This window comes from Perognathus longimembris, chromosome 26, assembly GCF_023159225.1.
Source record: "Perognathus longimembris pacificus isolate PPM17 chromosome 26, ASM2315922v1, whole genome shotgun sequence".
In the NCBI taxonomy this organism is placed as follows: Eukaryota; Metazoa; Chordata; class Mammalia; order Rodentia; family Heteromyidae; genus Perognathus; species Perognathus longimembris.
Genome location: NC_063186.1, coordinates 9,715,105 through 9,727,956, shown reverse-complemented (window position 1 = coordinate 9,727,956; position 12,852 = coordinate 9,715,105). Strand labels below are relative to the sequence as shown.

The window sequence follows — 12,852 nt, the reverse complement described above, 5'->3', positions numbered from 1 at the left end:
AGTGGAAGCGAGCCTCATCTGTGAGCAAAAATAAAAACAACTGAGAGCCCAAGGTTCAAGCCCTGGTACATATACATACACACACACACACACACACACACACACACACACACACACTTCCTAAACAAAAGATCTTGATTTCATCTTCCAGGAAACAGAACTAAAACAACTCCAAATATATGCTCCTAGAGCTATGGTCTTTCATAAAGTAATTTTACAATTATCCATTTCTACTTGAGCTACACTGAAGCTCTCGACAAGAAAAAGATCATACAAGCATAAGAAAATTGAGGAATACTTAACTAGACCACCAACATAATTCCAAAGGAGCTAATACTAAAAATTCAGATAAAAATCTAAATTTCCTAATAAATGTGAAAATTTGGAAGTACATTTCACGTAAGTTCAAAAAAAAAAAATCTAATATGGAAAAGAGTTGAATGAATCATCCTGGCTTAGGTTTTGCAAATTCTAGCAAAAACTAATGCTAGGGTTCACTAAAGGAAACTGCTAGTATCTCTGATTTCCTCCAAGAATAAACAAGAAAGCCATTATTATCTTCAATTTTCTGCTGAAAAGCATAACCACCACTTGTACTATAATGGAAAATATAATTGAGAATTTTCATCAAAATAGCATTTTGTAAAGCTACATAAACACTTTCACTTTTACTTCTTTGTTGGTAGTACTAGAGTTTGAACTCAGGGTCCCAAGCTTGCCCGTTCTACAAACATTCCACCACTGAGCCACATCCCCTAATGTTTTTTTCTTTTCTTTTTGTGCTGGTTCTGGGGCTTGAACTCTGTGCCTAGGCAATGTTCCTGAGCTTTTGTGATTACAGTTAGTGTTCTGCCACTTGAACCACAGCTCCACTCACATTTTGTGGCTAATTAGAGATAAGAATTTCATGGACTTTCCTTCCCCAGGCTGGCCTCTAATCATAATCCTCTCAATATCAGCCTTCCAAGTGGTGAAGATTATACACAGCTTGCTTTTTCAACTGCAAAACCTAAAGACCTATGCTATCTGAAATAAGCAGTTAATCTGGTTTTCTTCATTTAGTAAACACTGATGAATATCAAACCTCAGTACTGACCCCCCCCCAAAAAATGTTTTGTTTTGTTTTGTTTTTTGCCAGTCCTGGGCCTTGGACTCAGGGCCTGAGCACTGTCCCTGGCTTCCTTTTGCTCAAGGCTAGCACTCTGCCACTTGAGCCACAGCGCCACTTCTGGCCATTTTCTGTATATGTGGTGCTGGGGAATCGAACCCAGGGCTTCATGTATACAAGGCGAGCACTCTTGCCACTAGGCCATATCCCCAGCCCCCCCAAAAAATGTTGATGCTAAAATACTGAGATTCATATTCTCTGTATATGAACTATCTCTCAGCATTTAATGTATGGGAGGTATCAAAGACTGATGATGAGCTCTTGAAAATGCACAAAACATACAAAATGGTGTTTTATATATGTATTTGTTGTCAAGAAATGATGCTTAAATATAGTGAAAGTTCATTCATAGTACATATACTTATCTAAAAAAAAAAATATGAAGTCAGGCGCTAGTGGCTCATGCCTGTAATCCTAGCTACTCAGGAAGCTGAGATCTGAGGATTGTGGTTGAGACTCTTGAGACTCTTTTCTCCAATTAACCACCAGAAAACTAGAAGTAGAGCTGTAGCTCAAAGTGGTAGACCAGGGCTGGGAATGTGGCTTAGTGGTAGAGTGCTGGCCTAGCATGCATGAAGCCCTAGGTTTGATTCCTCAGTACCACATAAACAGAAAAAGCCGGAAGTGGCACTGTGCCTCAGGGTGGAAGAACGCTAGCCTTGAGCAAAAAGAAGCCAGGGACAGGGCTCTGGCCCTGAGTCCAAGCTCCAGGACTGGCAAAAAAAAAAAAAAAAAATATATATATATATATATATATATATATATATATATTTCTGCCTGCCCATTCCTACCATAGCTACTGTGTACAAAATGAACATAAGACTGAAATGTAAAGAGAAGGCAGAACAGCTAAGAACCTCAGGACCCAAAGAATAATAGTGAAAAAATTCCGTGGGTTTTTTTTCCTTTGGACTCATATCCAAGAATTGGAATTGAAGTTGGCAAAGCAAAGCACTGATCCTTGGGCAAAAGTTCCAACAAAAGAACAGGAAGGGTGAAGTCTAGCAAGACAACAAAGTTGCAGAAAAGAATCCAACTACTCCATTCAACCACCACAGAAAAAATACCATGGGGTGTAAACCCCACCCACCAGCAAATGCCACAAGGGGAGCCCACAGTTCCACCTTCTCAATCTGTAAATGAGTCACTGAATACCTTCTACAGGATAGAATCAGAAAAGGCCAAGTAGGATAGCCAGGATTTTCATTCCCACCCATTTGCAACAAGGTTCCCAGCTTCAGTGTGGGACCAAGTGGACTGCCTGTACTTCTACACTATTGTATCAATATAAATGAAACTTTCTCTGAGTATATAAACAAGCCAGGCACCAGTGACTCAGGCCTGTAATCCTACTCAGCTGAGGATCACACAGTTAGATGCCAGACTGGGCAGGAAAATCAGTGAGACTTTTTTTTGCCAGTCCTGGGGCTTGAACTCAGAGCCTGTGTGCACTGTCCCTCAAGGCTAGAGCTCTACCACTTGAGCCACAGTGCCACTTTCAACTTTTTCTGTGTATGTGGTACTAAGGAATCGAATCCAGGTTTCATGAATGCTAGGCAAGCACTCTACCACTAAGCCACATTCCCAGTCTGGATCTCACTTTTTTTTTTTTTCTTTTTGGCCAGTCCTGGGCCTTGAACTCAGGGCCTGGGCATTGTCCCTGGCTTCTTTCTGCTCAAGGCTAGCACTCTGCCACTTGAGCCACAGTACCACTTCTGGCTGTTTTCTATATATATGGTGCTGGGGAATTGAACCCAGGACTCCATGTGTATGAGGCAAGCGCTCTTGCTACTAGGCCATATTCCCAGCCCCTGGATCTCATTCTTGATAGGAGGCACTATCACTTGAGCCACATCTCCATCCTCTTTTCTCATTGGGTTTTTTGTTTGGTGTTTTTTGAAAGGGTCATTACGGGGGCTTGAACTCAGAGCCTCCTGTTCTTGCTTAGTTTTTATGCTCAAGACTAATATTCAACCACTTGAGCAACACCTCTACTTCCAACTTTTTGCTTACTAACAGTCTCAAATTGGTCTGCTCAGGTGGCTTCAAATCTTGATCCTCAGATCAAGAGTAGCTAGGATTACAGGTATGAGCTACTGGGCTGGCTCACTGTTTATTTTCAAGTCATATACCATTGTGTACAGCCATTATGCTTCCCCAGTAGTTGTGATCACAACTGGACTCCACAACATCCAATCATTGGTTTAGATGCAATGCCATAAACATTTATGGCCCAGCTGAATTCCGACCATGATTGCCTGTTCTCTGAATCCCAAGTAGCAAGGGTTACAGCCTTGAGCCCAGGCAGCCAGCAAAACTACAGTGTATCTTTACATCCTTAGTATATATGCCAAAACTTAGAATGTATTAGACAATATATATTCATTGGATTAAACAAATAATTCGCATTTTAAAAACATAAGATGTTTACAAAGCCTAACAGTCTGTTTCACTGGCTTTAAAGTAACAACATCTAAAAACAAGTTGAAAAAGTTATCTTCAAGCAATTAAAATAGTCTGAAATTTTCATACACATGCACACATAAAAAAGTTACTCAGTCTTAAGACTACTGCATCATGTGGGCCAATTTATAATGAACGAGGGGAGAAAGAAGAGCTAAAGAGAAGGAACCAACCTGAAAAGCTTAATAAACCACTTGCATAATGTGAAAATTAGCACATGGCTGAGATTCCTCAGAAATCACAAGTAAACACTGTGTATACTCATCAACTATCAAGGCCAAAGTTCTCCTATTTGTCAAAGTTGTGTTAGTATGTGGGATTCTTAACTGGATCTACTTGACTGGGCTTTAAAGACTGTTTTTAAGGGTGTAATTATCCAAATTGTTGATCATATTTATTATCTCTACTCTCTTATATCTGACATACTTGTCATCCAATAAAAAATGAAAGTCTTATTTTACCACAAAGGCCCAACTGATTTTTTTAATGTATAAGAGGACCTATAGGGGCTGGGAATATGGCCTAGTGGCAAGAGTGCTTGCCTCATATACATGAAGCTCTGGGTTCGATTCCCCAGCACCACATATATAGAAAATGGCCAGAAGTGGCGCTGTGGCTCAAGTGGCAGAGTGCTGGCCTTGAGCAAAAAGAAGCCAGGGACAGTGCTCAGGCCCTGAGTCCAAGGCCCAGGACTGGCAAAAAAAGAAAAAAAGAAACCAAGGGCTGGGAATATGGCCTAGTGGCAAGAGTGCTTGCCTCCTACACATGAAGCTCTCAGTTCAATTCCCCAGCACCACATATATGGAAAACGGCCAGAAGGGGCGCTGTGGCTCAGGTGGCAGAGTGCTAGCCTTGAGCGGGAAGAAGCCAGGGACAGTGCTCAGGCCCTGAGTCCAAGGCCCAGGACTGGCCAAAAAAAAAAAAAGAAAGAAAGAAACCAAGAGGACCTATATTATCACTTTGTTTTAAAACCAATAAAAACAATTTGTCTTTTCTGGCTTACATTTCCCTCCATGGACACCTTATCTGAAAATCTAGGTACAGTATTACTAGGTACAGTATTACTACTTTCACACCAGGTCTGGTTGCTCACACCTATAATCCTAGCTACTCAGGATGGGGAGCTCTGAGAATCATGATTCAAAGTCAGCCCAGGCAGGAAAGTCTGTGAGACTCTTATCTCCAATTAACAACCAGAAAAATCAGAAGTGGCACAGTTGCTCAAGTGGCAGGCTAGCACTCTACCACTTGAGCAGAAGAGCTCAGGGACAGCACCCTAAGCCCCGAGTTCAAGCCCCACAAGCAACCAAAAAAAAAAGCTAGACAGGAGGCCTGGCTCAAAGTGATAAGAGTACCAGCTGTGAAACAAAGGAAGAGAGTCTGGGAAAGAAAGGAGAAAGAGAGAGAGGGAAAGGGGGGGGGACAATTACCCAGGTGTTTCCTTCCATTTCAACCAAGAATGGACTTAAATATATATAATTTGTGATGATTATTTATTTGAGGGTTCTAACACAGGAATGCTAAGACAATACACAATGGAAAAAGAAAGACACGAAAGGCTTCTGCAACAATTAAAATATCCCCTAAAAATACCAGTGTTTTTCTATTTTTCTCTCTCTTTTTTTTTTTTCCAGTCCTGGCCTTGGACTCAGGGCCTGAGCACTATCCTTGGCTTCTTTTTGCTCAAGGCTAGCACTCTGCCACTTGAGCCACAGCGCCACTTCTGGCCATTTTCTATATATGTGGTGCTGGGGAATCGAACCCAGGGCTTCATGTATACAAGGCAAGCACTCTTACCACTAGGCCATATTCCCATCTATTTCCCATCTATTTATTCCCATCTATTTATTTTCTTTCTCTCTCTCCCTCTCTCTCTCCCTCTCCCTCTCTTTTTTTTTTTTTTGGCAGGTCCGAGCTTGAAGTCAGGGCCTGGGCACTGTTCCTAAGCCTTTCTGTGCTCAAGACTAATGCTCTACCATTTGAGCCACAGTGCCACTTTGGGCTTTTTCTGAGTAGTTATTGAGATAAGAGTCTCGCAGATCTCCCTGCCCAGGCTGGCTTCTAACTGGGATCCTCAGATCTCAGCCTCCTGAACAGCTAGGATTACAAGCATGAGCCACAAACCCCCCAGCTACCACCCAGTGTTCTTCATACCTTATTACCGATTAGGCTGCTAGGAACTAGGAACAAGGAAAGTCCGTGAGACTGTTTCCCCAATTATCCACCAGAAGTGGCACTGTCAAAGTGTCAAACAGCATTAGCCTTGAGCAAAAGAGCTCAGGCCCTGAGTTCAAGCCTTAGGAACAACTAAATAAGTAAAGAAATACAGCAGTAAATTACTAATCTTGAGCACAAAGGAGGGACAGGGCCTAGACTGAGTTCAAGCCCCAGGAGACACCAAAAGGAAAAAAAAAGCCAAAGGAGAGCATGAGGCCCTGAGTTCAACCCCAATACCAGCACATTTTTTAAAATCTAAGTAGAGATCACAGGAATCTTGATTTACGTAATTTTCCTACCACTTAACTGTCTGTGTGCTCTTTTCTTAACTGTTTGGGTTTTTGCTTTTTGTTACATTTCAATATGTAGCCCAGGCTGGCCTCAAATCCACCATCCTCTTGCTTAAGCCTCCCAAGCACTGGGATTACAGCAAGTGTACATCAACACACATGTATGTGCATACGCATATACACACACACATACACACAGCTTCTGTGTGACTTTTTATTCTGATCATCCTCAATTTCCTCAACACCTAAAAAATAAATAAAAAGTAAATAAAAACTAGCATCAGTGGCTCAGGCCTATAATCCCAGCTACTCTGGAGGCTGAGATAGGGGAATTGAGATTTGAAGCTGTTAAGTTTATGAGACTCTTATCCCAACCACTGAAAAACTAGACTGGAGTTGTGGTTCGAGTGGCAGAGCAACAGCCTTGAGCTGAAAAACTAAGGGACAGTGCCCAGTCTCTGAGTTTACGCCTCAATACAGCAGTAAATCATACATACAATCATCCACTCATTCATACACATATACATACATACAACTAGTTCCTAGATGATGGCAGATACTAGATTGCTTTCAGCTACATTTACAAGAGTATAATTGAGGTAAAACTATTTCACTTGAAAAGAAGTAGTATAGACCATCAAACTCTTTCAATTTAAAGAGATATCACCTGCAGAGAGTTCCATTCCAGGAAGGTAAGAAAGCAAAGTTAAAATGTGGCAAGCCAAATACCTGTTGCACTCTACAGATGAAGTCTTGCTTAGCAACTCAAATGTTGTCTACCAAACACCCAGCCTGTAATAGTTAGAGCATGACAACTGTTCACTCTAAATCCATGTGCTCAGCTTGGATTCAGGATTGATTTATAAAAATAGCTGCTGCTGTGAACTGGTCTGTGAATCCGGGCGCTGATGACTGGGCAATGTTACCCTATAGGCCTGGAGCAGCTATATTTTCCCTTGCCACACCCATTTCTCGGCCTACCCAGCCAAGCTGCCGGCTCCCCCCTCCTCTCAACACTGCAGCCTCTGATCCTCCCTCCTCCTGGGCTGACTGAGCAAATTACAAGCACAAATATCCCCTGATGCAATGCCACAACCATCCCTGGGAAAGAGCGAAGGCAGTTGCCAAAAGCTGCCTGCAGCAAATGAAATGGGCGGGAGATACAGACACATATACATACACACACCAACACACACACACAGAACCAGAAACACTGCCATGCTGTGTGTGCAGCCAGGGAGGGAGAATCGAGAGGCCCTGGGGACCAATACTGTAACTGGACCAGCCTAGGGAAAGGAGAAAAGGGGGTGGGGTTGGGGGGGGTTGTTTCCAGTAGAAAGATGGGTAACACTAACTAACCTTTCCAAGAAATACAAGTTTCACCGCTGGGGTTTGGGTTCTAAAACACAAACTTAAAGGCAATCACTCTGCCTCCTCCCGGGAGGTAGCAAATGCATTTAATTTACCAATCTGGGAGATAAGCAAATACCACACACACCCCTTCCCTAACTCCCTCTCTCCTTTCCTCCCTCCCACCCTCCCCCCACCACCAAAGAAGCAATTTCGAGACTAAAACCGAACTTGGGGCCCACACATCAAGTGAACTTGTAGCCATGTGCAAAAAAAAAAAAACCTACAATCCCTGGTTCCGAGTTTCCAACTGTCCATCTCAGTCCTCTGGTGGTCCCTGCCCACCCCCTCTCCCACCCCACCCATCCCACACACCTTAACTCGACCCTCTGCGGCCTCTCCCGCCCCAAACACATGACATGCTGCAGGGAAAGAGGGGGGGGGGCAGCTGGGGCGCTGGGGGCTCAGGCCTGTAATACTAAACTTACTCAGGAGGCTGAAATCTTGAGGATTGCGGTTCAAAGCCAGCCTAGGCAAGGAAGAGAAAAAAAAAAACCTGTGAGACTTCTTATCTCCAATTAACCACCACCAAAAGGCTGGAAGTGTAGCTGTGTGGCCCCAAGTTGGGGGGGGGGCGGTGCAGTTATTAACGAGCCTGGCGCACTAATGCTCAAGGGACCAGCGCCCAGGCCCCAAGTTCAAACCCCAGGACCGGCACCACCACCACCCCCAAAAAAGAAGAATCCTGGCTCCGTGCTAGAGAATACTCCAGAACCATCAAACACACACACACACTCACACACACTCGCCCCCCCACACACACACCTCCCAGGACCCCTGGACTGACCACAACGTAGGAAGCTCGCTGCAACCAACGACGCACCCCGAGAAACCTTTAAGAAATCTACATCCTCCTCCCTCCCACCCCACCACCACCCCCCGCCCCCGAACCCCACCCCAAGGCCTCCAAGGCCGACCCCCCCCCCCCTCCACCTCTCTCAATTCCTCCGGTTCAGTTCATCCTGAGCTTGAAAAGCGGTGCGGCTCAGAACACCACCACCACCACCACCCCACTCTCTGGAAACAGACCCTCCCCGCCTCCCCACACACCCCAATTTCCAGTGTCCAGAAGGTCACGCTCCATCCCTCCTCCGAGACACCCGCGCGTCCCTCAGGCGGGCAAGGCCGGCCGCCGCCCTTCCCTGCCTGGGGCGGGCCCTGAGGGGGAGGGGGGGTCTCGGACAGCCCACCCCGGGTTAGAGTGGGTTGGGGGGGGGAGAAGCTTCGAGAAGCCCACCCCCCTCACACATACATACACACACCACACGCACACACACACCCCGACTACCGAGAAGCCGCCCCTCCAATCACAGCCCGCGGTCCTTACCGGCCGTTGCCGGAGCAGCAGCCGCAGCCACAGCCGGATGGAGCCGGGAGAAGGCCGGGAGGAGCGCGGAGTCCGCGGCGCAGCGGGCGGCGAGGGGCGGGGCACACGCAGGGAGGTGGCCGCTTCCTCGTCGCCCTCTTGAAGGCCGGCGCGTGGGCGGGGCGCCGCCACCGCCTACCCACAGGGCGCCGCCGCCTCCAACCAATAGGCGTGGCTGAGGGGCGGGCCGACGGGCTGCCGCCAACCAATGAACACTGACCTCGGCGCCGCGACCCTGCTCGCGGGAAGCGCGCGAGCGGCGGGCGGTTGACGGCGACGGAGGAGGTGCGTGTGTGTGTGTGTGTGTGTGTGTGTGTGAGGGGGGGTTCCGGACCGCCGGCTCCGGGTTTATGAAGGACTCCGGCGAGTGACAGGCATTCACTTGCCTGTGCCGGGTTCCTCGGGGACCAACCCGCCGTTCCCCTTCCCTCTGAGGATTTCCGGGTGCCCAGAGTCGGGGGGGTGGGGTGGGGAAAGTATGCGAGTGTGGGACGCCGCGCCTGGCAGCGCGGGGCTGGGTCGGGGTCGGCCTCTCCCGCCCGGCGGGTGGGCCTCTATGATGTAACCTGGGCGGGGCCGGGGGCGGGGCCTCGAGCGCCGGCCAGCTGTTCGCTGGCAGGAACCCCAAGGTGGGGGGTTGGGGGAGGGGGTGGGACGGTGAGGTCAGACTAGAGAGGACTGGACTCCGGGGAGGGACGGGAAGGGGGGGGGGTTAGGGGTGGTAAACCTTTCTACAGAGCCCTGCTGCCTCCAGCCATTCTTAAAACGTGGCTGTTGCAAATTGAGATGTGCCGATATATATATATATATATATGTGATCAAGTACATACTGTGTTGCCGAGATTTACCCCGGAAAAGAAGAAGAAGAAAAAAATACGAAAATAGCTCAGTCGTAATTTTTAAATTAAGATCGCCAGCGCGCGTTGATTTGATTGCAAAATTAATTTCGCTTGGAGCACATTCGGTGACCGAAAGTATTATGTAAAAATGATTTCTTCTTCCGGACGGCCTCCCCGAGGCTCAATGCCTTGTTATCCGGAGCAATTTAGGAAGCTTGAGACCTGTGGATGGCGCGGTTCGAGCCCAGCGTCGGGCAGTCAGACCTGAGTCTCTCCAATGAACCACACCAAAAAAATAAAAAAAGAAGCGAGGGTGTGATTCAAGTGGTAAGAGTGCTATCCTTGAACAACAACAAAAAAAAAACTAAGGGACTGTCTCCAGACCCCCGAGTTCCAGCCCCAGTACCAGCACAAAATGATAATAACAATAATAGTAGTTTTGTTTTGTAGCTTTCTTTAGTTCACATACTGATAGCCAGGACGAATAGTGTAACTTAATCCCCAGTGAGTGCTTACCACGTTCCAGGCATGTGACACCAACTCATTTAATCATCTCCACAATCCTACTTGATAGGTAGTGTTAGGTTCACGCTGGGGTATTCAGGCAGGAGAGAAAAGTTTATTCTGCTGACCTGCTCCCAAGTTCAAGGTGGGGGGGGGGCCAGAGAGCTAAGGATGGGGATGGGGAGTTGTGGCCAGGATGTGACCTCAGGGAAGCAGGAGGTAACTGCCTCCAAGTATGCAGGTTACCCAGGTAACTGGGTGGACACAACCAGGTGGGGGCATCTGCATGTAGCCCTCCCTTGGGGAGAGAACCTTACAGGTAGTATGTTCTCATTCCCATTTTGCAAATGAGCAAACAAGTTTATCAACTTAATCGAATGTCAGCAAACCAGTATTTAGCTACTGCAGCTGTAACTCAAGTCCAGGTGCTTGCTGGGACTAAATACCATTCCCAGAAAGAACACTGGACTTGGTGAGGAAGTCCAACTTTGCTGCTAGCAGCAAAGCTTCAATTGCCTCATTTATATATAAAAAAAAAAAAAAAGGTAATCTCATGACTTCAGTGAGCGAATGACCTAGAGATAGTTTACAATGAACTCTAAGCTGGGCACCAGAGGCCCATGCCTGTCATCCTAGCTACTCAGGAGGCTGAAATGTGAGGATCGAGGTTCAAAGCCAGGCCAGGCAGGAAAGTCCTTGAGACTCTTATCTCCAATAAACCACCAGAAAACCAGAAGTGATGCTGTGGCTCAAGTGGTAGAGCACTAGCCTTGAGCTGAAGAGCTCAGGGACAAGACCCAGGCCCAGAGTTCAAGCCCAATGACTAAGTCAGTATCTTGATAAGCACCTGCTACGGAATCATCATTCTGTCACCACAGCCTTAGAGCAAGTTATTCCTTCCTTCCCTCAGATCTACCAGATGATCCTTCTGCCTCAGAAATGTCTTCATCAATCCTGGTACTATTCAGGTTCAGTCAATTTTTTTTTTTTAACCTCTGGTGTGGGGGTTCATTGTACTTTTGCATCTTTTTATTTTCATCTTTTTGTTTCCACTGTTTGAAACTAGTCCTCTCACATGCTAAATACTTACTGCTCTACCATCCAGCTACATTTTCATCTGCTTCTTTTTAGAACGATGCAGCATGACATTGCAGCAAACAGGATGAGCTGACTCAGGTGCCCCCTCCCTGCTACCTTTTTTGCTTTGGTGACTAAACACATAAGACATTCACTAGCCCAGGCTTTGTTCCAGCTGGTGACTGAATCCCACTAGATGGTACTTTCAGGAAGCCAAATTGAGCTACTTTTCCACTTGCCTGGAATATGGACACAATGCCTAAAAGTAATGTGGTAAAGCAGCCATCTTAAGACACTGAGGGCAAAAGCAATAGCTAAGGGTGAGCAGCAGTAGGAAGATGGGAAAAGCCTAAATCTCTGATATCCTTTAGTTGGTGCATTAATCTTTGCCTACCTCTAGACTTATTGTAAGGTACAAAAAGCTAATCCCTACCTCTTGTCCTGGGGCTGGAGGTGTGTCTCAGTAGAGTTCTAATGGATGAGTGAAAGCAATTTGAGTTCCAGTCTAAGACGTAGAAGAGAAAAAAGGATCCTGCTCCATTTATCCTGTGGCACTAGCCAGTTTTTCTCAGCCTGTCCAATAACTCATATACACTGATGGGACTGAACACATAAAATCAGCTCTCTCTAAGTGGCATATGCCTTAGGATTGGGTGTCCTAACTGCCTCAGATTTATTCCAGCTAATGGAAAAACTTCAAAGTTTGCCTCTGAGCTGCTTTTTTCTCAAGACTAGCACTCTACCACTTGAGCCACAGTGCCACTTCTCGCTTTTTTTGTTTATGGATTACTGAGGAATCAATCCCAGGGCTTCATGCATGCTAGGCATGCACACTAAGCCACATTCCCTGTCCTGCCTAATACTAACAGTTTCTTGCTTTGGAAATGGCCATTTATTTCCTATTTATGGCACTGCAGGGAAGAAACAAGTCTGAGTCCACAGCCCCTATACTGATAGTCCCTCCTTTATCCCAAAACAGACTGTCCTGAAGTTATCAGGAAAAGAAACAGGACACCACCACCCCCAACCTCAGATACTTGTTTCACGGTTTGCCATAGGTCACTTCAAAGCCAAAAAACAATTCTTGCCAATTCAATAAGCTTACAGAAAGAGCCAGTGCCTTTATTTTTTTTCCAGTCCTGGGGCTTGAACTCAGGGCCTGAGCACTGTCCCTCGGCTTCTTTTTTCTCAAGGCTAGCACTCTGCCAACTTGAGCTACAGCGCCACGTCTGGTTTTTTCTACATGTGTGGTGCTAAGGAATCAAACTCAGGGCTTCACATATACGAGGCAAGCACTCTTGCCACTAGGCCATATTCCCAGCCCAAGAGCCATTTCTTGAGGGGACTTTCTAGAAGTGATAAAAATGGGGGGGGGGGGGGTGCGCGTGCGTGCGTGCCTGCGTGTGTGTGTGTGTGTGTGTGTGTGTGTGTGTGTGTGTGTGTTGGTCCTGGAGCTTGAACTCAAGGATTGGACATTCTCCCTGAGCTTTTGTGCTCAGGACTAGTGCTCTACCACTT

The 12,852-nt window shown here is 46.5% G+C and overlaps 1 protein-coding gene across 15 annotated transcripts in view; it reads right to left on the bottom strand.

Moving 5' to 3' along the window:
* The window catches only part of Map4 (microtubule associated protein 4), a 94,589-nt gene extending 85,579 nt beyond the window's left edge, over window positions 1-9,010 (bottom strand). For 14 of the 15 annotated variants that reach the window (XM_048334511.1, XM_048334517.1, XM_048334519.1 and 11 more), the window contains exons 1-2: window positions 8,876-9,010; window positions 7,977-8,017 (exon numbers count right to left, since the gene is read on the bottom strand). The gene's annotated coding sequence lies outside the window, so the exon portion shown is untranslated. The remainder of the gene's footprint in view (window positions 1-7,976; window positions 8,018-8,875) is intronic. The other variant, XM_048334513.1, reaches the window with a different exon arrangement.
* Between the last annotated feature and the right edge of the window lie 3,842 nt (window positions 9,011-12,852).